Source organism: Scyliorhinus torazame, chromosome 2, assembly GCF_047496885.1.
Source record: "Scyliorhinus torazame isolate Kashiwa2021f chromosome 2, sScyTor2.1, whole genome shotgun sequence".
NCBI classification, from domain to species: domain Eukaryota; kingdom Metazoa; phylum Chordata; class Chondrichthyes; order Carcharhiniformes; family Scyliorhinidae; genus Scyliorhinus; species Scyliorhinus torazame.
The window spans coordinates 9204577-9231154 of record NC_092708.1 but is presented as its reverse complement, the minus strand read 5'-3'; positions in this window follow the sequence as shown (position 1 = coordinate 9231154).

Below are 26578 nucleotides of genomic sequence, written 5' to 3'. Positions count from 1 at the left end.
AGGGCACGGGGTTAGAGACAGAGTAAAGCTCCCTCTACACTGTCTGCATCAAACACTCCCAGGACATTGACAGCACGGGGTTAGATACAGAGTAAAGCCCCCTCTAAACTGTCCGCATCAAACACTCCCAGGACAGGTACAGCACGGGGTTAGATACAGAGTAAAGCCCCCTCTACACTGTCCCCATCAAACACTCCCAGGACAGGTAGAGCACGGGGTTAGACACAGAGTAAAGCTCCCTCTACACTTTCCCCATTAAACACTCCCAGGACAGGAACAGCACGGGGTTAGATACAGAGTAAAGATCCCTCTCCACTGTCCCCATCAAACACTCCCAGGACAGGTACGGCACGGGGTTAGATACAGAGTAAAGCTCCCTGTACACTGTCCCCATCAAACACACCCAGGACGGGTACAGCACGGGGTTAGATACAGAGTAAAGCTCCCTCCACACTGTCCCCATCAAACACTCCCAGGACAGGTACAGCACGGGGTTAGATACAGGGTCAAGCTCCCTCCACATTGTACCCATCAAACACTCCCAGGACAGGTACAGCACGGGGTTAGATACCCAGTAAAGCCCCCTCTACACTGTCCCCATCAAACACTCCCAGGACAGGTACAGCATGGTGTTAGATACAGAGTCCAGCTCCCTCTACACTGTCCCCATCAAACACTCCCAGGACGGGTACAGCAAGGGGTTAGATACCCAGTAAAGCTCCCTCCACACTGTTCCCATCAAACACGCCCAGGACAGGTCCCGTACGGGGTCAGATACAGAGTAAAGATCCCACTACAGTGTCCCCATCAAACACTCCCAGGACATGTACAGCACAGGGTTAGATACAGAGTAAAGCTCCCTCTACACTGTCCCCATCAAACACTCCCAGCACAGGTAGGGCACGGGGTTAGAGACAGAGTAAAGCACCCTCTACACTGTCCCCATCAAACACTCCCAGGACAGGTACAGCACGGGGTTAGATAAACAGTAATGCTCCCTCTACACTGTCCCCATCAAACACCCCCAGGACAGGTACAGAACGGGGTTAGATACAGAGTAAAGCTCCCTCTACACTGTCCCCATCAAACACTCCCAGGACAGGCACAGCACGGGGTGAGATACAGAGTAAAGCTCCCTCTACAATGTCCCCATCAAACACTCCCAGGACAGGTACAGCACGGGGTTAGATACAGAGTAAAGCTCCCTCTACACTTTCCCCATCAAACACTCCCAGGACAGGTACAGCACGGGGTTAGGTACAGAGTAAAGCTCCCTCTTCACTGTCAACATCAAACACCCCCAGGACAGGTACAGAACGGGGTTAGATACAGAGTAAAGCTCCCTCTACACTGTCCCCATCAAACACTCCCAGCACAGGTAGGGCACGGGGTTAGAGACAGAGTAAAGCACCCTCTACACTGTCCCCATCAAACACTCCCAGGACAGGTACAGCACGGGGTTAGATAAACAGTAATGCTCCCTCTACACTGTCCCCATCAAACACCCCCAGGACAGGTACAGAACGGGGTTAGATACAGAGTAAAGCTCCCTCTACACTGTCCCCATCAAACACTCCCAGGACAGGCACAGCACAGGGTGAGATACAGAGTAAAGCTCCCTCTACAATGTCCCCATCAAACACTCCCAGGACAGGTACAGCACGGGGTTAGATACAGAGTAAAGCTCCCTCTACACTTTCCCCATCAAACACTCCCAGGACAGGTACAGCACGGGGTTAGGTACTGAGTAAAGCTCCCTCTTCACTGTCAACATCAAACACTCCCAGGACAGGTACAGCACGGCGTTAGATACAGAGTAATGCTCCCTATACACTTTCCCCATCAAACACGCCCAGGACAGGTCCCGCACGGGGTCAGATACAGAGTAAAGCTCCCACTACAGTGTCCCCATCAAACACTCCCAGTACATGTACAGCACGGGGTTAGATACAGAGTAAAGCTCCCTCTACACTGTCCCCATCAAACACGCCCAGGACAGGTCCCGCACGGGGTCAGATACAGAGTAAAGCTCCCACTACAGTGTCCCCATCAAACACTCCCAGGACAGGTACAGCTTGGGCTTAGATACACAGTAAAGCTCCCACTACACTGTCCCCATCAAACACTCCCAGGACAGGTACAGCACGGGGCTCGATACAGAGTAAAGCTCCCTCTACACTGTCCCCATCAAACACTCCCAGGACAGGTACAGCTCGGGGTTAGATACAGTGTAAAGCTCCCTCTACACTGTCCCCATCAAACACTCCCAGGACATGTACAACACGGGGTGAGATACAGTGTAAAGCTCCCACTACACTGTCCCCATCAAACACTCCCAGGACAGGTACAGCACGGAGTTAGATACAGAGTAAAGCTCTCTCGACACTGTCCCGATCAGACACTCCCAGGACAGGTGTCGCACGCGGTTAGACACAGAGTTAAGCTCCCTCTACACTGTCCCCATCAAACACTCGCAGGACAGGTACAGCACGGGGTTAGATACAGAGTAAAGCTCTCTCGACTCTGTCCCCATCAAACACTCCCAGGACAGGTGCAGCACGGGGTTAGACACAGAGTAAAGCTCCCACTACACTGTCCCCATCAAACACTCCCAGGACAGGTACAGCACGGGGTTAGATACAGAGTAATGCTCCCTCAACACTGTCCCCATCAAACACTCCCAGGACAGGTACAGCACGGTGTGAGATACAGAGTAAAGCTCCCACTACACTGTCCCCATCAAACACTCCCAGGACATGTCCAGCACGGGGTTAGATACAGAGAAAAGCTCCCTCTACACTGTCCCCATCAAACACTCCAAGGACAAGTACAGCACAGGGTTAGATACAGAGTAAAGCTCCCTCTACACTGTCCCCATCAAACACTCCCAGGACAGGAACAGCACGGGGTTAGATACAGTGTAATGCTCCCTCTACACTGTCCCCATCAAACACTCCCAGGACAGGTACAGCACGGGGTTAGATACAGAGTAAAGCTCCCTCTACACTGTGCCATCAAACACTCCCAGGACAGGTACAGCATGGGGTTAGATACAGAGTAAAGCTCCCTCTCCACTGTCCCCAACAAACACTCCCAGCATAGGTACGGCACGGGGTTAGAGACAGAGTAAAGATCCCTCTACGCTGTCCGCATCAAACACTCCCAGGACAGGCACAGCACGGGGTTCGAGAGAGAGTAAAGCTCCCTCTACACTGTCCGCATCAAACACTCCCAGGACATTGACAGCACAGGATTAGATACAAATAAAGCTCCCTCTACACTGTCCGCATCAAACACTCCCAGGACAGGTACAGCACAGGGTTAGATACAGAGTAAAGCTCCCTTGACACTGTCCCCATCAAACACACCCAGGACGGGTACAGCACGTGGTTAGATACAGAGTAAAGCTCCCTCCACACTGTCCCCATCAAATACTCCCAGGACAGGTACAGCACGGGGTGAGATACAGAGTTAAGCTCCCACTACACTGTCCCCATCAAACACTCCCAGGACATGGACAGCACGGGGTTAGATACAGAGTAAAGCCCCCTCTACACTGTCCCCATCAAACACTCCCAGGACAGGTAGAGCACGGGGTTAGACACAGAGTAAAGCTCCCTCTACACTGTCCCCATCAAACACTCCCAGGACAGGTACAGCACGTGGTTAGATACAGAGTAAAGCTCCCTTGACACTGTCCCCATCAACCACTCCCAGGACAGGTCCAGCACGGGCTTAGATACAGAGTAAACCTCCCTCTACACTATCCCCATCAAACGCTCCTAGGACAGGTACAGCACGGGGTTAGATACAGAGTAAAGCTCCCTCTACACTGTCCCCATCAAACACTCCCAGGACAGGCACAGCACGGGGTGAGATACAGAGTAAAGCTCCCTCTACACTGTCCCCATCAAACACTCCCAGGACAGGTACAGCATGGGGTTAGATACAGAGTAAAGCTCCCTCTACACTTTCCCCATCAAACACTCCCAGGACAGGTACAGCACGGGGTTAGATACAGAGTAAAGCTCCATCTTCACTGTCCCCATCAAACACTCCCAGGACAGGTACAGCACGGGGTTAGATACAGAGTAAAGCTCCCTCTACACTGTCCCCATCAAACACACCCAGGACGGGTACAGCACGGGGTTAGATACAGAGTAAAGCTCCCTCCACACTGTTCCATCAAACACTCCCAGGACAGGTCCAGCATGGGCTTAGATACAGAGCAAACCTCCCTCTACACTCTCCCCATCAAACACTCCCAAGACAGGCACAGCACGGGGTTAGATACAGAGTAAAGCTCCCTTGACACTGTCCCCATCAAACACTCACAGGACAGGTACAGCACGGGGTTAGATACAGAGTAAAGCTCCCTCTACACTGTCCCCATCAAACACTCCCAGCACAGGCACAGCACGGGGTTAGATACAGAGTAAAGCTCCCTCTACACTGTCTCCATCAAACACTCCCAGGACAGGTACAGCACGGGGTTAGATACAGAGTAAAGCTCCCTCTACACTGTCCCCATCAAACACACCCAGGACGGGTACAGCACGTGGTTAGATACAGAGTAAAGCTCCCTCCACACTGTCCCCATCAAATACTCCCAGGACAGGTACAGCACGGGGTTAGATACAGAGTAATGCTCCCTCTACACTGTCCCCATCAAATACTCCCAGGACAGGTACAGCACGGGGTGAGATACAGAGTAAAGCTCCCACTACACTGTCCCCATCAAACACTCCCAGGACATGTACAGCATGGGGTTAGATACAGTGTAAAGCTCCCTCTACACTGTCGCCATCAAACACTCCCAGGACAGGTACAGCACGGGGTTAGATACAGAGTAAAGCTCCCTCTACAGTGTCCCCATCTAACACTCCCAGGACATGTTCAGTACGGGGTTCGATACAGAGTAAAGCTCTCTCGACTCTGTCCCCATCAAACACTCCCAGGACAGGTACAGCACGGGGTTAGACACAGAGTAAAGCACCCTCTACACTGTCCCCATCAAACACTCCCAGGACAGGTACAGCACGGGGTTAGATACAGAGTAATGCTCCCTCAACACTGTCCCCATCAAACACTCCCAGGACAGGTACAGCACGGTGTGAGATACAGAGTAAAGCTTCCTCTACACTGTCCCCATCAAACACTCCCAGGACATGTACAGCACGGGGTGAGATACAGTGTAAAGCTCCCACTACACTGTCCCCATCAAACACTCCCAGGACAGGTACAGCACGGAGTTAGATGCAGAGTAAAGCTCTCTCGACACTGTCCCTATCAGACACTCCCAGGACAGGTATCGCACGGGGTTAGACACAGAGTTAAGCTCCCTCTACACTGTCCCCATCAAACACTCGCAGGACAGGTACAGCACGGGGTTAGATACAGAGTAAAGCTCTCTCGACTCTGTCCCCATCAAACACTCCCAGGACAGGTACAGCACGGGGTTAGACACAGAGTAAAGCTCCCACTACACTGTCCCCATCAAACACTCCCAGGACAGGTACAGCACGGGGTTAGATACAGAGTAATGCTCCCTCAACACTGTCCCCATCAAACACTCCCAGGACAGGTACAGCACGGTGTGAGATACAGAGTAAAGCTCCCACTACACTGTCCCCATCAAACACTCCCAGGACATGTCCAGCACGGGGTTAGATACAGAGAAAAGCTCCCTCTACACTGTCCCCATCAAACACTCCAAGGACAAGTACAGCACAGGGTTAGATACAGAGTAAAGCTCCCTCTACACTGTCCCCATCAAACACTCCCAGGACAGGTACAGCACGGGGTTAGATACAGTGTAATGCTCCCTCTACACTGTCCCCATCAAACACTCCCAGGACAGGTACAGCACGGGGTTAGATACAGGGTAAAGCTCCCTCTACACTGTGCTATCAAACACTCCCAGGACAGGTACAGCATGGGGTTAGATACAGAGTAAATCTCCCTCTCCACTGTCCCCATCAAACACTCCCAGCATAGGTACGGCACGGGGTTAGAGACAGAGTAAAGATCCCTCTACGCTGTCCGCATCAAACACTCCCAGGACAGGCACAGCACGGGGTTCGAGAGAGAGTAAAGCTCCCTCTACACTGTCCGCATCAAACACTCCCAGGACATTGACAGCACAGGATTAAATACAAATAAAGCTCCCTCTACACTGTCCGCATCAAACACTCCCAGGACAGGTACAGCACAGGGTTAGATACAGAGTAAAGCTCCCTCTACACTGTCCCCATCAAACACACCCAGGACGGGTACAGCACGTGGTTAGATACAGAGTAAAGCTCCCTCCACACTGTCCCCATCAAATACTCCCAGGACAGGTACAGCACGGGGTGAGATACAGAGTAAAGCTCCCACTACACTGTCCCCATCAAACACTCCCAGGACATGTACAGCACGGGGTTAGATACAGTGTAAAGCTCCCTCTACACTGTCGCCATCAAACACTCCCAGGACAGGTACAGCACGGGGTTAGATACAGAGTAAATCTCCCTCTACACTGTCCCCACAAATACTCCCAGGACAGATACAGCAAGGGGTTAGATACAGAGTAATGCTCCCTCTACACTGTCCCCATCAAACACTCCCAGAACAGGTACAGCACAGGGTTAGATACAGGGTAAAGCTCCCTCTACACTGTCCCCATCAAACACTCCCAGGACAGGTACAGCACGGAGTTAGATACAGAGTAAAGCTCCCTTAACACTGTCCCCATCAAACACTCCCAGGACAGGTACAGCACAGGGTTAGATACAGAGTACAGCTCCCTCTACACAGTCCCCATCAAGCACTCTGAGGACAGGTACAGCACGGGATTAGATACAGAGTAAAGCTCCCTCTACACTGTCCCCATTAAATACACCCAGGACGGGTACAGCACGGGGTTAGATACCCAGAAAAGCTCCCTCTACCCTGTCCCCATCAAACACTCCCAGGACAGGTACAGCACGGTGTTATATAAAGTGTAAACCTCCCTCGACACTGTCCCCATCAAGCACTCCCAGGACAGGTACAGCACGGGGTTAGATACAGACTAAAACTCCCAATACACTGTCCCCATCAAACACACCCAGAACGGGTACAGCACGTGGTTAGATACAGAGTAATGCTCCCTCTACACTGTCCCCATCAAATACTCCCAGGACAGGTACAGCACGGGGTGAGATACAGAGTAAAGCTCCCACTACACTGTCCCCATTGTGGTGTTGGGTGTTCTAACACACAGAAGAGCCAACACAGTTGCATATGGTACAACACTTGTTTATTTAAACTCACTATTTACAACTTGGTCTTTGCACTCTGCACGTGGGGGGCTCCCTGCTTGTGGTGTTTCAACAGCTCTTTCATGCTTCCTTCTCCCCAGACCTACTGACCTCCAGGTGTCGTGCTCGTGCTTTTTATGTGGTTGGTGTTCTTGTCTGTGATTGGTTGTGGTGTTGTGTACTCTGATTTGCCTGTTAGTGTGTCCATCATGATGTGTGTGTTTGAATATCATGACATCCCCCCTTTTTACAAAGATATGTGCCTACGTGGTAATAAATATGATCGTGACGTGAGTGCATCTAAGAGTGTGTGTGTGTCGTGTGCAGCATGTGTCTATGACGGAACTATGTACATGGGGCGATGTCGAGTGCGTCACATGAATCCAGTTGTACCATAACATAACAGAAATTCGAACGAGAGAAGAAGAAAAAAAATTTTGAACAGTTGTCCAGTCAGACGACATCTGGAACGATAAACAACAACAGGTTATCATGTAAAATTGTCCAACTTATTAAACATATGAACTGTATTATAAGTCCATTCTAATGGGTTTGCGACGAATTCGGGTTGACCGCCTTAAGGGTGGATCAAGAACCACCGGCTGCTGTGCAGGCATGGCCATGGGTGGCGATGGAAAGGGCGTGATGTGCGGCAGCTCCACAAAGTCATCCTCGGAAGCCTGTTGAGGATCTGGCGTGTTGTGTGGCTGTGAACGTGGAAGTCGGCGAAGGGCGCGCCGATTGCGGCGACGCACGGAACCATCCGGCATGCGAACCAGGAACGAGCGGGGAGCCACTTGTCGGAGGACTTCGGCCGGTGCTGACCAGCCACCATACGGTTGATGGACGCGTACTTTGTCTCCGGAGGACAGGGGGGGCAGGTCCGTCGCTCGTGTGTCGTACCGACCTTTCTGGCGATCACGCTGCAGTTGCATGTCCCGAAGAACCGCCTCATGGTCTGTTGTCGGTGCCAGGACGGAAGGTACCGTCGTCCTGAGGGAGCGACCCATTAGTAGCTGCGCTGGCGAGAGGCCCGTGGATAACGGGGCCGATCGATAGGCCAGCAAGGCAAGGTTAAAGTCCGATCCGGCATCAGCCGCCTTGCACAGGAGCCGCTTTGCGATGTGGACACCCTTTTCAGCCTTCCCGTTCGATTGTGGATGCAGAGGGCTGGATGTCACATGAGTGAAACCATATGCTGCGGCAAAGGACGACCATTCACGGCTGGCAAAACAAGGTCCATTGTCTGACATGACAGTCCTTGGAATGCCATGGCGAGCAAACGTTTCCTTGCAGGCCCCAATGACTGCGGACGACGTCAGATCATGGAGAGGCATGACTTCCGGGTAGTTTGAGAAGTAGTCTATAATAACAATGTAATCTCTGCCGAGCGCGTGAAATAGGTCAACACCCACCTTCGCCCAGGGGGACGTCACCATCTCGTGTGGTAGAAGTGTTTCCGGAGGTTGCGCCGGCTGAAACCTCTGACAGGTTGTGCAGTTGAGCACCATGTTGGCTATGTCTTCATTAATACCCGGCCAATATACCGCCGCCCGGGCCCTTCGTCTGCATTTTTCGACACCCAGGTGGCCTTCGTGTAGTTGACGAAGAATCATCTGGCGCACACTGTGTGGAATGACGATCCTATGCGATTTCATAAGGACCCCGTCTATATTGGTGAGATCATCTCGCACATTGTAAAACTGGGGGCACTGCCCTTTTAGCCACCCTTCCGTCATGTGGCGCATCACTCGCTGCAGCAGAGGGTCAGTCGCCGTCTCTGCGCGTATGTGGGCCAGACAAGGATCATCAGCTGGCATATTTGCTGCTGTCAGAGTCACGTGTGCCTCAATTTGACGCACGAACCCCTCCGCATCTGGTGGTGTGCTCACTGCTCGGGAAAGAGTGTCCGCCACTATGAGTTCCTTCCCCGGAGTGTAGATCAGTTCAAAATCGTACCTCCTGAGTTTGAGTAAGATGCGCTGGAGGCGAGGAGTCATGTCGTTCAGGTCTTTGTTAATGATGTTGACCAGGGGGCGGTGGTCAGTTTCGACCGTGAATCGTGGCAGGCCATACACATAGTCGTGGAACTTGTCCAGTCCAGTTAACAAGCCCAGGCATTCTTTTTCGATTTGCGCGTAGCGCTGTTCGGTAGGGGTCATGGCTCGTGAGGCATACGCAACCGGGGCCCATGATGACGTGCTGTCTTTTTGCAGGAGTACCGCTCCAATACCAGATTGGCTGGCGTCTGTTGAGATCTTTGTAGGGCGAGTCGCGTCAAAGAAGGCCAGCACTGGTGCCGTGACCAGTTTGTGCTTGAGCTCCTCCCATTCCTGCTGATGCGACTGGTGCCAGTTGAATTCCGTCGATTTTTTTACGAGATGGCGCATGTTTGTTGTATGAGAAGCCAGGTTGGGAATGAACTTCCCAAGGAAGTTGACCATGCCCAGGAATCGTAAGACAGCCTTCTTGTCAGCCGGTCGTGGCATGGCTGTGATGGCGCTAACCTTGTCTGCATCGGGACGGACCCCGGACCTTGAGATGTGGTCCCCGAGGAATTTCAGCTCCGTCTGGCCGAAAGCACACTTCGCACGGTTGAGACGCAGGCCATTTTGCCGTATGCGGGTGAAGACACGTCGAAGACGATGCATGTGTTCCTGCGGAGTGGTGGACCAAATGATGATATCGTCCACATATACACGTACCCCTTCGATGCCTTCCATCATCTGCTCCATAATGCGGTGGAATACTTCAGATGCCGAAATGATGCCGAATGGCATCCGGTTGTAGCAGAATCTGCCAAAAGGGGTGTTGAATGTGCATAGTCTTCGGCTGGCCGGGTCCAGTTGGATCTGCCAGAATCCTTTGGACGCATCCAATTTAGTGAATATGTTGGCTCGCGCCATCTCGCTGGTGAGGTCTTCTCGTTTTGGGATGGGATAGTGTTCCCGCATGATGTTGTTGTTCAGATCTTTTGGATCTATACATATACGGAGCTCGCCAGAGGGCTTCTTTACACAGACCATGGAGCTGACCCATGGCGTGGGCTCCGTGACCTTGGATAGGACCCCTTGGTCCTGAAGAATCTGCAGTTGTGCCTTGAGGCGGTCTTTGAGAGGCGCAGGAACCCTGCGAGGTGCGTGAACGACAGGGATGGCGTCCGGTCTGAGTCGAATCTTGTACGTGTGTGGCAATGTCCCCATGCCTTCAAAAACCTCCTGGTTGTGAGCGAGGAGGGAATGGAGATTCGCGTGGAACTCAGCATCCGGGAAGTCGGATATCTCATCTGGAGAGAGAGACATGATGCGCTGTACCAGGTGAAGGACCTTACACGCTTGTGCGCCCAGTAACGAGTCCTTTGATGAGCCCACAACTTCGAAGGGGAGTGTGGCCGTGTACCCCTTGTGAGTCACCTGTAGCTGGCAAGATCCTGCGGACGGGATAACGTTCCCGTTATAGTCAACCATCTTAAGCCGGGATGGTGTGATGAGTGGTTTGACCTTCATGGCCTGGACTGCAGAGTAAGCAATCAGGTTGGCGGATGCGCCGGTGTCCAGACGGAAGGCGACGCGCGATCGGTTGACCGTCAGGGTGGCACACCACTCATCGTCTGGATTGATGGCATTGACCTTGTTGACATCAATGACGGCAACTCTGAAGTCATCCTGGTCATCTGCATCACTTAACTGGAAGTCTTGATGCGTGGGCTGGACGGTCCTGACTCGTGTGCGAGGTTGTCGAGGATGCGCCGGATCCATGGGTTGAGCCGCACGACAGCGGGCTGCGTAGTGGCCTATCATGGCACATCTGTTGCACTGTTGGTATTTTGCAGGACATTGCCCTTTTAAGTGTAGACCTCCACACTTGCTGCACGTCATGACGTCACGGCGTTCGTTGCGCCACTGCGCATGCGCAGTGCGATCTTGCGGTGGGCGCGCCTGCGCAGTGCGTCCCTCGTTGTGGCCGTTATTCTTGGCGCGCACCTGCGCGGGAGACCGCGAAAAGCGCGGGAAGCGGCCGCTGTCGTCCGGGCCGTGGGGCGGGAAGAAATCGACGGCCTGGATGCGTTCAACGTCGTGGGCGGCCTGGCTTGCCGATTCGACGGCTGGGGACCCCCTCCGTGCCAACTCGGACGCCTGAAATCGGGCAAAACGGCAGGTCGCATTTTCATGGAGGACACAGGCTTCCACAGCAGACGCTAAGGTGAGGCTCTTTATTTTAAGAAGCTGCTGGCGTAGGCCACTGGAGGCAACGCCAAAAACAATCTGGTCCCTGATCATGGACTCTGTGGTGGTGCCGTAACCGCAGGACTGCGCTAGAATCCGGAGGTGCGTCAAAAAGGGTTGAAAAAGCTCCTCCTTACCTTGCAGGCGTTGCTGAAAGATGTATCTTTCAAAAGTTTCGTTTACTTCAGTTTGAAAGTGCTGGTCCATTTTGAGGATGACCGTGTCATATTTGGCCTGGTTTTCGCCTTCCTCGAACACCAGTGAATTAAAGACATCATTTGGGTGGGGGCCTGCGTAGAAGAGGAGCATTGCAATCTTCGAATCATCCGAGACATTCTGTTTTTCGGTGGCACGGATGTGCAGGTCAAATCGCTGCCTGTAGAGCTTCCAGTTGGTGCCTAGGTTCCCCGTGACTTGCATCGGCTGCGGTTTGCCGGTGTGGTCCATGTCCAGAATGGCAGGTTGGTAGGCAGGTATCGATCCACTCCTGTACCATGTGGTGTTGGGTGTTCTAACACACAGAAGAGCCAACACAGTTGCATATGGTACAACACTTGTTTATTTAAACTCACTATTTACAACTTGGTCTTTGCACTCTGCACGTGGGGGGCTCCCTGCTTGTGGTGTTTCAACAGCTCTTTCATGCTTCCTTCTCCCCAGACCTACTGACCTCCAGGTGTCGTGCTCGTGCTTTTTATGTGGTTGGTGTTCTTGTCTGTGATTGGTTGTGGTGTTGTGTACTCTGATTTGCCTGTTAGTGTGTCCATCATGATGTGTGTGTTTGAATATCATGACACCCATCAAACACTCCCAGGACAGGTACAGCACGGGGTTAGATACAGAGTAAATCTCCCTCTACACTGTCCCCACAAATACTCCCAGGACAGGTACAGCAAGGGGTTAGATACAGAGTAAAGCTCCCTCTACACTGTCCCCATCAAACACTCCCAGGACAGGTACAGCACGGGGTTAGATACAGTGTAATGCTCCCTCTACACTGTCCCCATCAAACACTCCCAGGACAGGTACAGCACGGGGTTAGATACAGGGTAAAGCTCCCTCCTCACTGTGCCATCAAACACTCCCAGGACAGGTACAGCATGGGGTTAGATACAGAGTAATGCTCCCTCTCCACTGTCCCCATCAAACACTCCCAGCATAGGTACGGCACGGGGTTAGAGACAGAGTAAAGATCCCTCTACGCTGTCCGCATCAAACACTCCCAGGACAGGCACAGCACGGGGTTCGAGAGAGAGTAAAGCTCCCTCTACACTGTCCGCATCAAACACTCCCAGGACATTGACAGCACAGGATTAGATACAAATAAAGCTCCCTCTACACTGTCCGCATCAAACACTCCCAGGACAGGTACAGCACAGGGTTAGATACAGAGTAAAGCTCCCTCTACACTGTCCCCATCAAACACACCCAGGACGGGTACAGCACGTGGTTAGATACAGAGTAAAGCTCCCTCCACACTGTCCCCATCAAATACTCCCAGGACAGGTACAGCACGGGGTTAGATACAGAGTAATGCTCCCTCTATACTGTCCCCATCAAATACTCCCAGGACAGGTACAGCACGGGGTGAGATACAGAGTAAAGCTCCCACTACACTGTCCCCATCAAACACTCCCAGGACATGTACAGCATGGGGTTAGATACAGTGTAAAGCTCCCTCTACACTGTCGCCATCAAACACTCCCAGGACAGGTACAGCACGGGGTTAGATACAGAGTAAATCTCCCTCTACACTGTCCCCACAAATACTCCCAGGACAGATACAGCAAGGGGTTAGATACAGTGTAATGCTCCCTCTACAATGTCCCCATCAAACACTCCCAGGACAGCTAGAGCACAGGGTTAGATACAGGGTAAAGCTCCCTCTACACTGTCCCCATCAAACACTCCCAGGACAGGTACAGCACGGAGTTAGATACAGAGTAAAGCTCCCTTAACACTGTCCCCATCAAACACTCCCAGGACAGGTACAGCACAGGGTTAGATACAGAGTACAGCTCCCTCGACACTGTCCCCATCAAGCACTCCGAGGACAGGTACAGCACGGGATTAGATACAGAGTAAAGCTCCATCTACACTGTCCCCATCAAATACACCCAGGACGGGTACAGCACGGGGTTAGATACCCAGAAAAGCTCCCTCTACCCTGTCCCCATCAAACACTCCCAGGACAGGTACAGCACGGTGTTATATAAAGTGTAAACCTCCCTCTACACTGTCCCCATCAAGCACTCCCAGGACAGGTACAGCACGGGGTTAGATACAGACTAAAACTCCCACTACACTGTCCCCATCAAACACACCCAGGACGGGTACAGCACGTGGTTAGATACAGAGTAATGCTCCCTCTACACTGTCCCCATCAAATACTCCCAGGACAGGTACAGCACGGGGTGAGATACAGAGTAAAGCTCCCACTACACTGTCCCCATCAAACACTCCCAGGACAGGTACAGCACGGGGTTAGATACAGAGTAAATCTCCCTCTACACTGTCCCCACAAATACTCCCAGGACAGGTACAGCAAGGGGTTAGATACAGAGTAAAGCTCCCTCTACACTGTCCCCATCAAACACTCCCAGGACAGGTACAGCACAGGGTTAGATACAGGGTAAAGCTCCCTCTACACTGTCCCCATCAAACACTCCCAGGACAGGTACAGCACGGGGTTAGATACAGAGTAAAGCTCCCTCTACACTGTCCCCATCAAACACACCCAGGACGGGTACAGCACGGGGTTAGATACAGAGTAAAGCTCCCTCCACACTGTTCCATCAAACACTCCCAGGACAGGTCCAGCATGGGCTTAGATACAGAGCAAGCCTCCCTCTACACTCTCCCCATCAAACACTCCCAAGACAGGCACAGCACGGGGTTAGATACAGAGTAAAGCTCCCTTGACACTGTCCCCATCAAACACTCACAGGACAGGTACAGCACGGGGTTAGATACAGAGTAAAGCTCCCTCTACACTGTCCCCATCAAACACTCCCAGCACAGGCACAGCACGGGGTTAGATACAGAGTAAAGCTCCCTCTACACTGTCTCCATCAAACACTCCCAGGACAGGTACAGCACGGGGTTAGATACAGAGTAAAGCTCCCTCTACACTGTCCCCATCAAACACACCCAGGACGAGTACAGCACGTGGTTAGATACAGAGTAAAGCTCCCTCCACACTGTCCCCATCAAATACTCCCAGGACAGGTACAGCACGGGGTTAGATACAGAGTAATGCTCCCTCAACACTGTCCCCATCAAATACTCCCAGGACAGGTACAGCACGGGGTGAGATACAGAGTAAAGCTCCCACTACACTGTCCCCATCAAACACTCCCAGGACATGTACAGCATGGGGTTAGATACAGTGTAAAGCTCCCTCTACACTGTCGCCATCAAACACTCCCAGGACAGGTACAGCACGGGGTTAGATACAGAGTAAATCTCCCTCTACACTGTCCCCACAAATACTCCCAGGACAGATACAGCAAGGGGTTAGATACAGAGTAATGCTCCCTCTACAATGTCCCCATCAAACACTCCCAGGACAGTTAGAGCACAGGGTTAGATACAGGGTAAAGCTCCCTCTACACTGTCCCCATCAAACACTCCCAGGACAGGTACAGCACGGAGTTAGATACAGAGTAAAGCTCCCTTAACACTGTCCCCATCAAACACTCCCAGGACAGGTACAGCACAGGGTTAGATACAGAGTACAGCTCCCTCGACACTGTCCCCATCAAGCACTCCGAGGACAGGTACAGCACGGGATTAGATACAGAGTAAAGCTCCCTCTACACTGTCCCCATCAAATACACCCAGGACGGGTACAGCACGGGGTTAGATACCCAGAAAAGCTCCCTCTACCCTGTCCCCATCAAACACTCCCAGGACAGGTACAGCACGGTGTTATATAAAGTGTAAACCTCCCTCTACACTGTCCCCATCAAGCACTCCCAGGACAGGTACAGCACGGGGTTAGATACAGACTAAAACTCCCACTACACTGTCCCCATCAAACACACCCAGGACGGGTACAGCACGTGGTTAGATACAGAGTAATGCTCCCTCTACACTGTCCCCATCAAATACTCCCAGGACAGGTACAGCACGCGGTGAGATACAGAGTAAAGCTCCCACTACACTGTCCCCATCAAACACTCCCAGGACAGGTACAGCACGGGGTTAGATACAGAGTAAATCTCCCTCTACACTGTCCCCACAAATACTCCCAGGACAGGTACAGCAAGGGGTTAGATACAGAGTAAAGCTCCCTCTACACTGTCCCCATCAAACACTCCCAGGACAGGTACAGCACGGGGTTAGATACAGAGTAAAGCTCCCTCTACACTGTCCCCATCAAACACTCCCAGGACAGGTACAGCACAGGGTTAGATACAGAGTAAATCTCCCTCTACACTGTCCCCACAAATACTCCCAGGACAGGTACAGCAAGGGGTTAGATACAGAGTAAAGCTCCCTCTACACTGTCCCCATCAAACACTCCCAGGACAGGTACAGCACAGGGTTAGATACAGGGTAAAGCTCCCTCTACACTGTCCCCATCAAACACTCCCAGGACAGGTACAGCACGGGGTTAGATACAGAGTAAAGCTCCCTCTACACTGTCCCCATCAAACACACCCAGGACGGGTACAGCACGGGGTTAGATACAGAGTAAAGCTCCCTCCACACTGTTCCATCAAACACTCCCAGGACAGGTCCAGCATGGGCTTAGATACAGAGCAAACCTCCCTCTACACTCTCCCCATCAAACACTCCCAAGACAGGCACAGCACGGGGTTAGATACAGAGTAAAGCTCCCTTGACACTGTCCCCATCAAACACTCACAGGACAGGTACAGCACGGGGTTAGATACAGAGTAAAGCTCCCTCTACACTGTCCTCATCAAACACTCCCAGCACAGGCACAGCACGGGGTTAGATACAGAGTAAAGCTCCCTCTACACTGTCTCCATCAAACACTCCCAGGACAGGTACAGCACGGGGTTAGATACAGAGTAAAGCTCCCTCTACACTGTCCCCATCAAACACACCCAGGACGAGTACAGCACGTGGTTAGATACAGAGTAAAGCTCCCTCCACACTGTCCCCATCAAATACTCCCAGGACAGGTACAGCACGGGGTTAGATACAGAGTAATGCTCCCTCTACACTGTCCCCATCAAATACTCCCAGGACAGGTACAGCACGGGGTGAGATACAGAGTAAAGCTCCCACTACACTGTCCCCATCAAACACTCCCAGGACATGTACAGCATGGGGTTAGATACAGTGTAAAGCTCCCTCTACACTGTCGCCATCAAACACTCCCAGGACAGGTACAGCACGGGGTTAGATACAGAGTAAATCTCCCTCTACACTGTCCCCACAAATACTCCCAGGACAGATACAGCAAGGGGTTAGATACAGAGTAATGCTCCCTCTACAATGTCCCCATCAAACACTCCCAGGACAGCTAGAGCACAGGGTTAGATACAGGGTAAAGCTCCCTCTACACTGTCCCCATCAAACACTCCCAGGACAGGTACAGCACGGAGTTAGATACAGAGTAAAGCTCCCTTAACACTGTCCCCATCAAACACTCCCAGGACAGGTACAGCACAGGGTTAGATACAGAGTACAGCTCCCTCGACACTGTCCCCATCAAGCACTCCGAGGACAGGTACAGCACGGGATTAGATACAGAGTAAAGCTCCCTCTACACTGTCCCCATCAAATACACCCAGGACGGGTACAGCACAGGGTTAGATACCCAGAAAAGCTCCCTCTACCCTGTCCCCATCAAACACTCCCAGGACAGGTACAGCACGGTGTTATATAAAGTGTAAACCTCCCTCTACACTGTCCCCATCAAGCACTCCCAGGACAGGTACAGCACGGGGTTAGATACAGACTAAAACTCCCACTACACTGTCCCCATCAAACACACCCAGGACGGGTACAGCACGTGGTTAGATACAGAGTAATGCTCCCTCTACACTGTCCCCATCAAATACTCCCAGGACAGGTACAGCACGGGGTGAGATACAGAGTAAAGCTCCCACTACACTGTCCCCATCAAACACTCCCAGGACAGGTACAGCACGGGGTTAGATACAGAGTAAATCTCCCTCTACACTGTCCCCACAAATACTCCCAGGACAGGTACAGCAAGGGGTTAGATACAGAGTAAAGCTCCCTCTACACTGTCCCCATCAAACACTCCCAGGACAGGTACAGCACGGGGTTAGATACAGAGTAAAGCTCCCTCTACACTGTCCCCATCAAACACACCCAGGACGGGTACAGCACGGGGTTAGATACAGAGTAAAGCTCCCTCCACACTGTTCCATCAAACACTCCCAGGACAGGTCCAGCATGGGCTTAGATACAGAGCAAACCTCCCTCTACACTCTCCCCATCAAACACTCCCAAGACAGGCACAGCACGGGGTTAGATACAGAGTAAAGCTCCCTTGACACTGTCCCCATCAAACACTCACAGGACAGGTACAGCACGGGGTTAGATACAGAGTAAAGCTCCCTCTACACTGTCCCCATCAAACACTCCCAGCACAGGCACAGCACGGGGTTAGATACAGAGTAAAGCTCCCTCTACACTGTCTCCATCAAACACTCCCAGGACAGGTACAGCACGGGGTTAGATACAGAGTTAAGCTCCCTCTACACTGTCCCCATGAAACACTCCCAGGACAGGTACAGCACAGTGTTAGATACAGAGTAAAGCTCCCGCTACACTGTCCCCATCAAACAATCCCAGAACAGGTACAGCACGGGGTTAGATACAGAGTAATGCTCCCTCTACACTGTCCCCATCAAACACCCCCAGGACAGGTACAGAACGGGGTTAGATACAGAGTAAAGCTCCCGCTACACTGTCCCCATCAAACACTCCCAGGACAGGTACAGCACGGGGTTAGATACAGGGTAAAGCTCCCTCTACACTGTCCCCATCAAACACTCCCAGGACAGGGACAGCACGGGGTTAGATACAGAGTAAAGCTCCCTCGACACTGTCCCCATCAAACACACCCAGGACGGGTACAGCACAGGGTTAGATACAGAGTAAAGCTCCCTCCACACTGTCCCCATCAAACACTCCCAGGACAGGTACAGCACGGGGTTAGATACAGGGTCAAGCTCCCTCTACATTGTACCCATCACACACTCCCAGGACAGGTACAGCACGGGGTTAGATACAGAGTAAAGCTCCCTCTCCACTGTCTCCATCAAACACTCCCAGGACAGGTACAGCACGGGGTTAGATACAGAGTCCAGCTCCCTCTATACTGTCCCCATCAAGCACACCCCGGACGGGTACAGCAAGGGGTTAGATACCCAGTAAAGCTCCCTCCACACTGTTCCCATCAAACACTCCCAGGACAGGTCCTGCATGGGCTTAGATACTGAGTAAACCTCCTTCTACACTCTCCCCATCAAACACTCCCAAGACAGGCACAGCACGGGGTTAGATACAGAGTAAAGCTCCCTTGACACTGTCCCCATCAAACACTCCCAGGACAGGGACAGCACGGGGTTAGATACAGAGTAAAGCTCCCTCTACACTGTCCCCATCAAACACACCCAGGACGGGTACAGCACAGGGTTAGATACAGAGTAAAGCTCCCTCCACACTGTCCCCATCAAACACTCCCAGGACAGGTACAGCACGGGGTTAGATACAGGGTCAAGCTCCCTCTACATTGTACCCATCACACACTCCCAGGACAGGTACAGCACGGGGTTAGATACAGAGTAAAGCTCCCTCTCCACTGTCTCCATCAAACACTCCCAGGACAGGTACAGCACGGGGTTAGATACAGAGTCCAGCTCCCTCTACACTGTCCCCATCAAGCACACCCCGGACGGGTACAGCAAGGGGTTAGATACCCAGTAAAGCTCCCTCCACACTGTTCCCATCAAACACTCCCAGGACAGGTCCTGCATGGGCTTAGATACTGAGTAAACCTCCTTCTACACTCTCCCCATCAAACACTCCCAAGACAGGCACAGCACGATGTTAGATACAGAGTAAAGCTCCCTTGACACTGTCCCCATCAAACACTCCCAGGACAGGTACAGCACGGGGTTAGATACAGAGTAAAGCTCCCTCTACACTGTCCCCATCAAACACTCCCAGCACAGGCACAGCACGGGGTTAGATACAGAGTAAAGCTCCCTCTACACTGTCTCCATCAAACACTCCCAGGACAGGTACAGCACGGGGTTAGATACAGAGTAAAGCTCCCTCTACACTGTCCCCATGAAACACTCCCAGGACAGGTACAGCACAGGGTTAGATACAGAGTAAAGCTCCCGCTACACTGTCCCCATCAAACACTCCCAGGACAGGTACAGCACGGGGTTAGATACAGAGTAATGCTCCCTCTACACTGTCCCCATCAAACACCCCCAGGACAGGTACAGAACGGGGTTAGATACAGAGTAAAGCTCCCGCTACACTGTCCCCATCAAACACTCCCAGGACAGGTACAGCACGGGGTTAGATACAGAGTAATGCTCCCTCTACACTGTCCCCATCAAACACCCCCAGGACAGGTACAGAACGGGGTTAGATACAGAGTAAAGCTCCCTCTACACTGTCCCCATCAAACACTCCCAGGACAGGTACAGCACGGGGTTAGATACAGTGTAAACCTCCCTCTACACTGTCCCCATCAAATACTCCCAGGACAGGTACAGCACGGGGTGAGATACAGAGTAAAGCTCCCACTACCCTGTCCCCATCAAACACTCCCAGGACATGTACAGCACGGGGTTAGATACGGAGTGAAGCTCCCTCTACACTGTCCCCATCAAACACTCCCAGGACAGGTACAGCACGGGGTTAGATACAGGGTAAAGCTCCCTCTACACTGTCCCCATCAAACACTCCCAGGACAGGGACAGCACGGGGTTAGATACAGAGTAAAGCTCCCTCTACACTGTCCCCATCAAGCACACCCCGGACGGGTACAGCAAGGGGTTAGATACCCAGTAAAGCTCCCTCCACACTGTTCCCATCAAACACTCCCAGGACAGGACCTGCATGGGCTTAGATACAGAGTAAACCTCCTTCTACACTCTCCCCATCAAACACTCCCAAGACAGGCACAGCACGGGGTTAGATACAGAGTAAAGCTCCCTCTACACTGTCCCCATGAAACACTCCCAGGACAGGTACAGCACAGGGTTAGATACAGAGTAAAGCTCCCGCTACACTGTCCCCATCAAACACTCCCAGGACAGGTACAGCACGGGGTTAGATACAGAGTAATGCTCCCTCTATACTGTCCCCATCAAACACCCCCAGGACAGGTACAGAACGGTGTTAGATACAGAGTAAAGCTCCCGCTACACTGTCCCCATCAAACACTCCCAGGACAGGTACAGCACGGGGTTAGATACAGAGTAATGCTCCCTCTACACTGTCCCCATCAAACATCCCCAGGACAGGTACAGAACGGGGTTAGATACAGAGTAAAGCTCCCTCTACACTGTCCCCATCAAACACTCCCAGGACAGGTACAGCACGGGGTTAGATACAGTGTAAACCTCCCTCTACACTGTCCCCATCAAATACTCCCAGGACAGGTACAGCACGGGGTGAGATACAGAGTAAAGCTCCCACTACCCTGTCCCCATCAAACACTCCCAGGACATGTACAGCACGGGGTTAGATACGGAGTAAAGCTCCCTCTACACTGTCCCCATCAAACACTCCCAGGACAGGTACAGCACGGGGTTAGATACAGAGTAAAGCTCCCTCTACACTGTCCCCACAAAAACTCCTAGGACAGGTACAGCAAGGGGTTAGATACAGAGTAATGCTCCCTCTACACTGTCCCGATCAAACACTCCCAGGACAGGTACAGGACAGGGTTAGATTAAGGGTAAAGCTCCCACTACACTGTCCCCATCAAACACTCCCAGGACAGGTACAGCACGGGGTTAGATACAGAGTATAGCACCCTCTACACTGTCCCCATCAAACACTCCCAAGAAAGGTACAGGATGGGGTTAGATACAGAGTAAAGCTCCCTCAACACTGTCCCCATCAAACACTCCCAGGACAGGTACAGCACGGTGTGAGATACAGAGTAAAGCTCCCACTACACTGTCCCCATCAAACACTGCCAGGACATGTCCAGCACGGGGTTAGATACAGAGTAAAGCTCCCCCTACACTGTCCCCATCAAACACTCCAAGGACAAGTACAACACAGGGTTAGATACAGAGTAAAGCTCCCTCTACACTGTCCCCATCAAACACTCCCAGGACAGGTACAGCACGGTGTGAGATACAGAGTAAAGCTCCCACTACACTGTCCCCATCAAACACTGCCAGGACATGTCCAGCACGGGGTTAGATACAGAGTAAAGCTCCCCCTACACTGTCCCCAGCAAACACTCCCAGCACAGGCACAGCACGGGGTTAGATACAGAGTAAAGCTCGCTCTACACTGTCTCCATCAAACACTCCCAGGACAGGTACAGCACGGGGTTAGATACAGAGTAAAGCTCCCTCTACACTGTCCCCATGAAACACTCCCAGGACAGGTACGGCACAGGGTTAGATACAGAGTAAAGCTCCCGCTACACTGTCCCCATCAAACACTCCCAGGACAGGTACAGCACGGGGTTAGATACAGAGTAATGCTCCCTCTACACTGTCCCCATCAAACACCCCCAGGACAGGTACAGAACGGGGTTAGATACAGAGTAAAGCTCCCGCTACACTGTCCCCATCAAACACTCCCAGGACAGGTACAGCACGGGGTTAGATACAGAGTAATGCTCCCTCTACACTGTCCCCATCAAACACCCCCAGGACAGGTACAAAACGGGGTTAGATACAGAGTAAATCTCCCTCTACACTGTCCCCATCAAACACTCCCAGGACAGGTACAGCACGGGGTTAGATACAGTGTAAACCTCCCTCTACACTGTCCCCATCAAATACTCCCAGGACAGGTACAGCACGGGGTGAGATACAGAGTAAAGCTCCCACTACCCTGTCCCCATCAAACACTCCCAGGACATGTACAGCACGGGGTTAGATACGGAGTAAAGCTCCCTCTACACTGTCCCCATCAAACACTCCCAGGACAGGTACAGCACGGGGGTTAGATACAGTGTAATGCTCCCTCTACACTGTCCCCATCAAACACTCCCAGGACAGGTACAGCACGGGGTTAGATACAGGGTAAAGCTCCCTCTACACTGTGCCATCAAACACTCCCAGGACAGGCGCAGCACGGGGTTAGAGACAGAGTAAAGCTCCCTCTACACTGTCGGCATCAAACACTCCCAGGACACTGACAGCACGGGGTTAGATACAAATAAAGCTCCCTCTACACTGTCCGCATCAAACACTGCCAGGACAGGTACAGCACGTGGTTAGATACAGAGTAAAGCTCCCTCTACACTGTCCCCATCAAACACACCCAGGACGGGTACAGCACGTGGTTAGATACAGAGTAATGCTCCCTCTACACTGTCCCCATCAAATACTCCCAGGACAGGTACAGCACGCGGTGAGATACAGAGTAAAGCTCCCACTACACTGTCCCCATCAAACACTCCCAGGACAGGTACAGCACGGGGTTAGATACAGAGTAAATCTCCCTCTACACTGTCCCCACAAATACTCCCAGGACAGGTACAGCAAGGGGTTAGATACAGAGTAAAGCTCCCTCTACACTGTCCCCATCAAACACTCCCAGGACAGGTACAGCACGGGGTTAGATACAGAGTAAAGCTCCCTCTACACTGTCCCCATCAAACACTCCCAGGACAGGTACAGCACAGGGTTAGATACAGAGTAAATCTCCCTCTACACTGTCCCCACAAATACTCCCAGGACAGGTACAGCAAGGGGTTAGATACAGAGTAAAGCTCCCTCTACACTGTCCCCATCAAACACTCCCAGGACAGGTACAGCACAGGGTTAGATACAGGGTAAAGCTCCCTCTACACTGTCCCCATCAAACACTCCCAGGACAGGTACAGCACGGGGTTAGATACAGAGTAAAGCTCCCTCTACACTGTCCCCATCAAACACACCCAGGACGGGTACAGCACGGGGTTAGATACAGAGTAAAGCTCCCTCCACACTGTTCCATCAAACACTCCCAGGACAGGTCCAGCATGGGCTTAGATACAGAGCAAACCTCCCTCTACACTCTCCCCATCAAACACTCCCAAGACAGGCACAGCACGGGGTTAGATACAGAGTAAAGCTCCCTTGACACTGTCCCCATCAAACACTCACAGGACAGGTACAGCACGGGGTTAGATACAGAGTAAAGCTCCCTCTACACTGTCCTCATCAAACACTCCCAGCACAGGCACAGCACGGGGTTAGATACAGAGTAAAGCTCCCTCTACACTGTCTCCATCAAACACTCCCAGGACAGGTACAGCACGGGGTTAGATACAGAGTAAAGCTCCCTCTACACTGTCCCCATCAAACACACCCAGGACGAGTACAGCACGTGGTTAGATACAGAGTAAAGCTCCCTCCACACTGTCCCCATCAAATACTCCCAGGACAGGTACAGCACGGGGTTAGATACAGAGTAATGCTCCCTCTACACTGTCCCCATCAAATACTCCCAGGACAGGTACAGCACGGGGTGAGATACAGAGTAAAGCTCCCACTACACTGTCCCCATCAAACACTCCCAGGACATGTACAGCATGGGGTTAGATACAGTGTAAAGCTCCCTCTACACTGTCGCCATCAAACACTCCCAGGACAGGTACAGCACGGGGTTAGATACAGAGTAAATCTCCCTCTACACTGTCCCCACAAATACTCCCAGGACAGATACAGCAAGGGGTTAGATACAGAGTAATGCTCCCTCTACAATGTCCCCATCAAACACTCCCAGGACAGCTAGAGCACAGGGTTAGATACAGGGTAAAGCTCCCTCTACACTGTCCCCATCAAACACTCCCAGGACAGGTACAGCACGGAGTTAGATACAGAGTAAAGCTCCCTTAACACTGTCCCCATCAAACACTCCCAGGACAGGTACAGCACAGGGTTAGATACAGAGTACAGCTCCCTCGACACTGTCCCCATCAAGCACTCCGAGGACAGGTACAGCACGGGATTAGATACAGAGTAAAGCTCCCTCTACACTGTCCCCATCAAATACACCCAGGACGGGTACAGCACAGGGTTAGATACCCAGAAAAGCTCCCTCTACCCTGTCCCCATCAAACACTCCCAGGACAGGTACAGCACGGTGTTATATAAAGTGTAAACCTCCCTCTACACTGTCCCCATCAAGCACTCCCAGGACAGGTACAGCACGGGGTTAGATACAGACTAAAACTCCCACTACACTGTCCCCATCAAACACACCCAGGACGGGTACAGCACGTGGTTAGATACAGAGTAATGCTCCCTCTACACTGTCCCCATCAAATACTCCCAGGACAGGTACAGCACGGGGTGAGATACAGAGTAAAGCTCCCACTACACTGTCCCCATCAAACACTCCCAGGACAGGTACAGCACGGGGTTAGATACAGAGTAAATCTCCCTCTACACTGTCCCCACAAATACTCCCAGGACAGGTACAGCAAGGGGTTAGATACAGAGTAAAGCTCCCTCTACACTGTCCCCATCAAACACTCCCAGGACAGGTACAGCACGGGGTTAGATACAGAGTAAAGCTCCCTCTACACTGTCCCCATCAAACACACCCAGGACGGGTACAGCACGGGGTTAGATACAGAGTAAAGCTCCCTCCACACTGTTCCATCAAACACTCCCAGGACAGGTCCAGCATGGGCTTAGATACAGAGCAAACCTCCCTCTACACTCTCCCCATCAAACACTCCCAAGACAGGCACAGCACGGGGTTAGATACAGAGTAAAGCTCCCTTGACACTGTCCCCATCAAACACTCACAGGACAGGTACAGCACGGGGTTAGATACAGAGTAAAGCTCCCTCTACACTGTCCCCATCAAACACTCCCAGCACAGGCACAGCACGGGGTTAGATACAGAGTAAAGCTCCCTCTACACTGTCTCCATCAAACACTCCCAGGACAGGTACAGCACGGGGTTAGATACAGAGTTAAGCTCCCTCTACACTGTCCCCATGAAACACTCCCAGGACAGGTACAGCACAGTGTTAGATACAGAGTAAAGCTCCCGCTACACTGTCCCCATCAAACAATCCCAGAACAGGTACAGCACGGGGTTAGATACAGAGTAATGCTCCCTCTACACTGTCCCCATCAAACACCCCCAGGACAGGTACAGAACGGGGTTAGATACAGAGTAAAGCTCCCGCTACACTGTCCCCATCAAACACTCCCAGGACAGGTACAGCACGGGGTTAGATACAGGGTAAAGCTCCCTCTACACTGTCCCCATCAAACACTCCCAGGACAGGGACAGCACGGGGTTAGATACAGAGTAAAGCTCCCTCGACACTGTCCCCATCAAACACACCCAGGACGGGTACAGCACAGGGTTAGATACAGAGTAAAGCTCCCTCCACACTGTCCCCATCAAACACTCCCAGGACAGGTACAGCACGGGGTTAGATACAGGGTCAAGCTCCCTCTACATTGTACCCATCACACACTCCCAGGACAGGTACAGCACGGGGTTAGATACAGAGTAAAGCTCCCTCTCCACTGTCTCCATCAAACACTCCCAGGACAGGTACAGCACGGGGTTAGATACAGAGTCCAGCTCCCTCTACACTGTCCCCATCAAGCACACCCCGGACGGGTACAGCAAGGGGTTAGATACCCAGTAAAGCTCCCTCCACACTGTTCCCATCAAACACTCCCAGGACAGGTCCTGCATGGGCTTAGATACTGAGTAAACCTCCTTCTACACTCTCCCCATCAAACACTCCCAAGACAGGCACAGCACGGGGTTAGATACAGAGTAAAGCTCCCTTGACACTGTCCCCATCAAACACTCCCAGGACAGGGACAGCACGGGGTTAGATACAGAGTAAAGCTCCCTCTACACTGTCCCCATCAAACA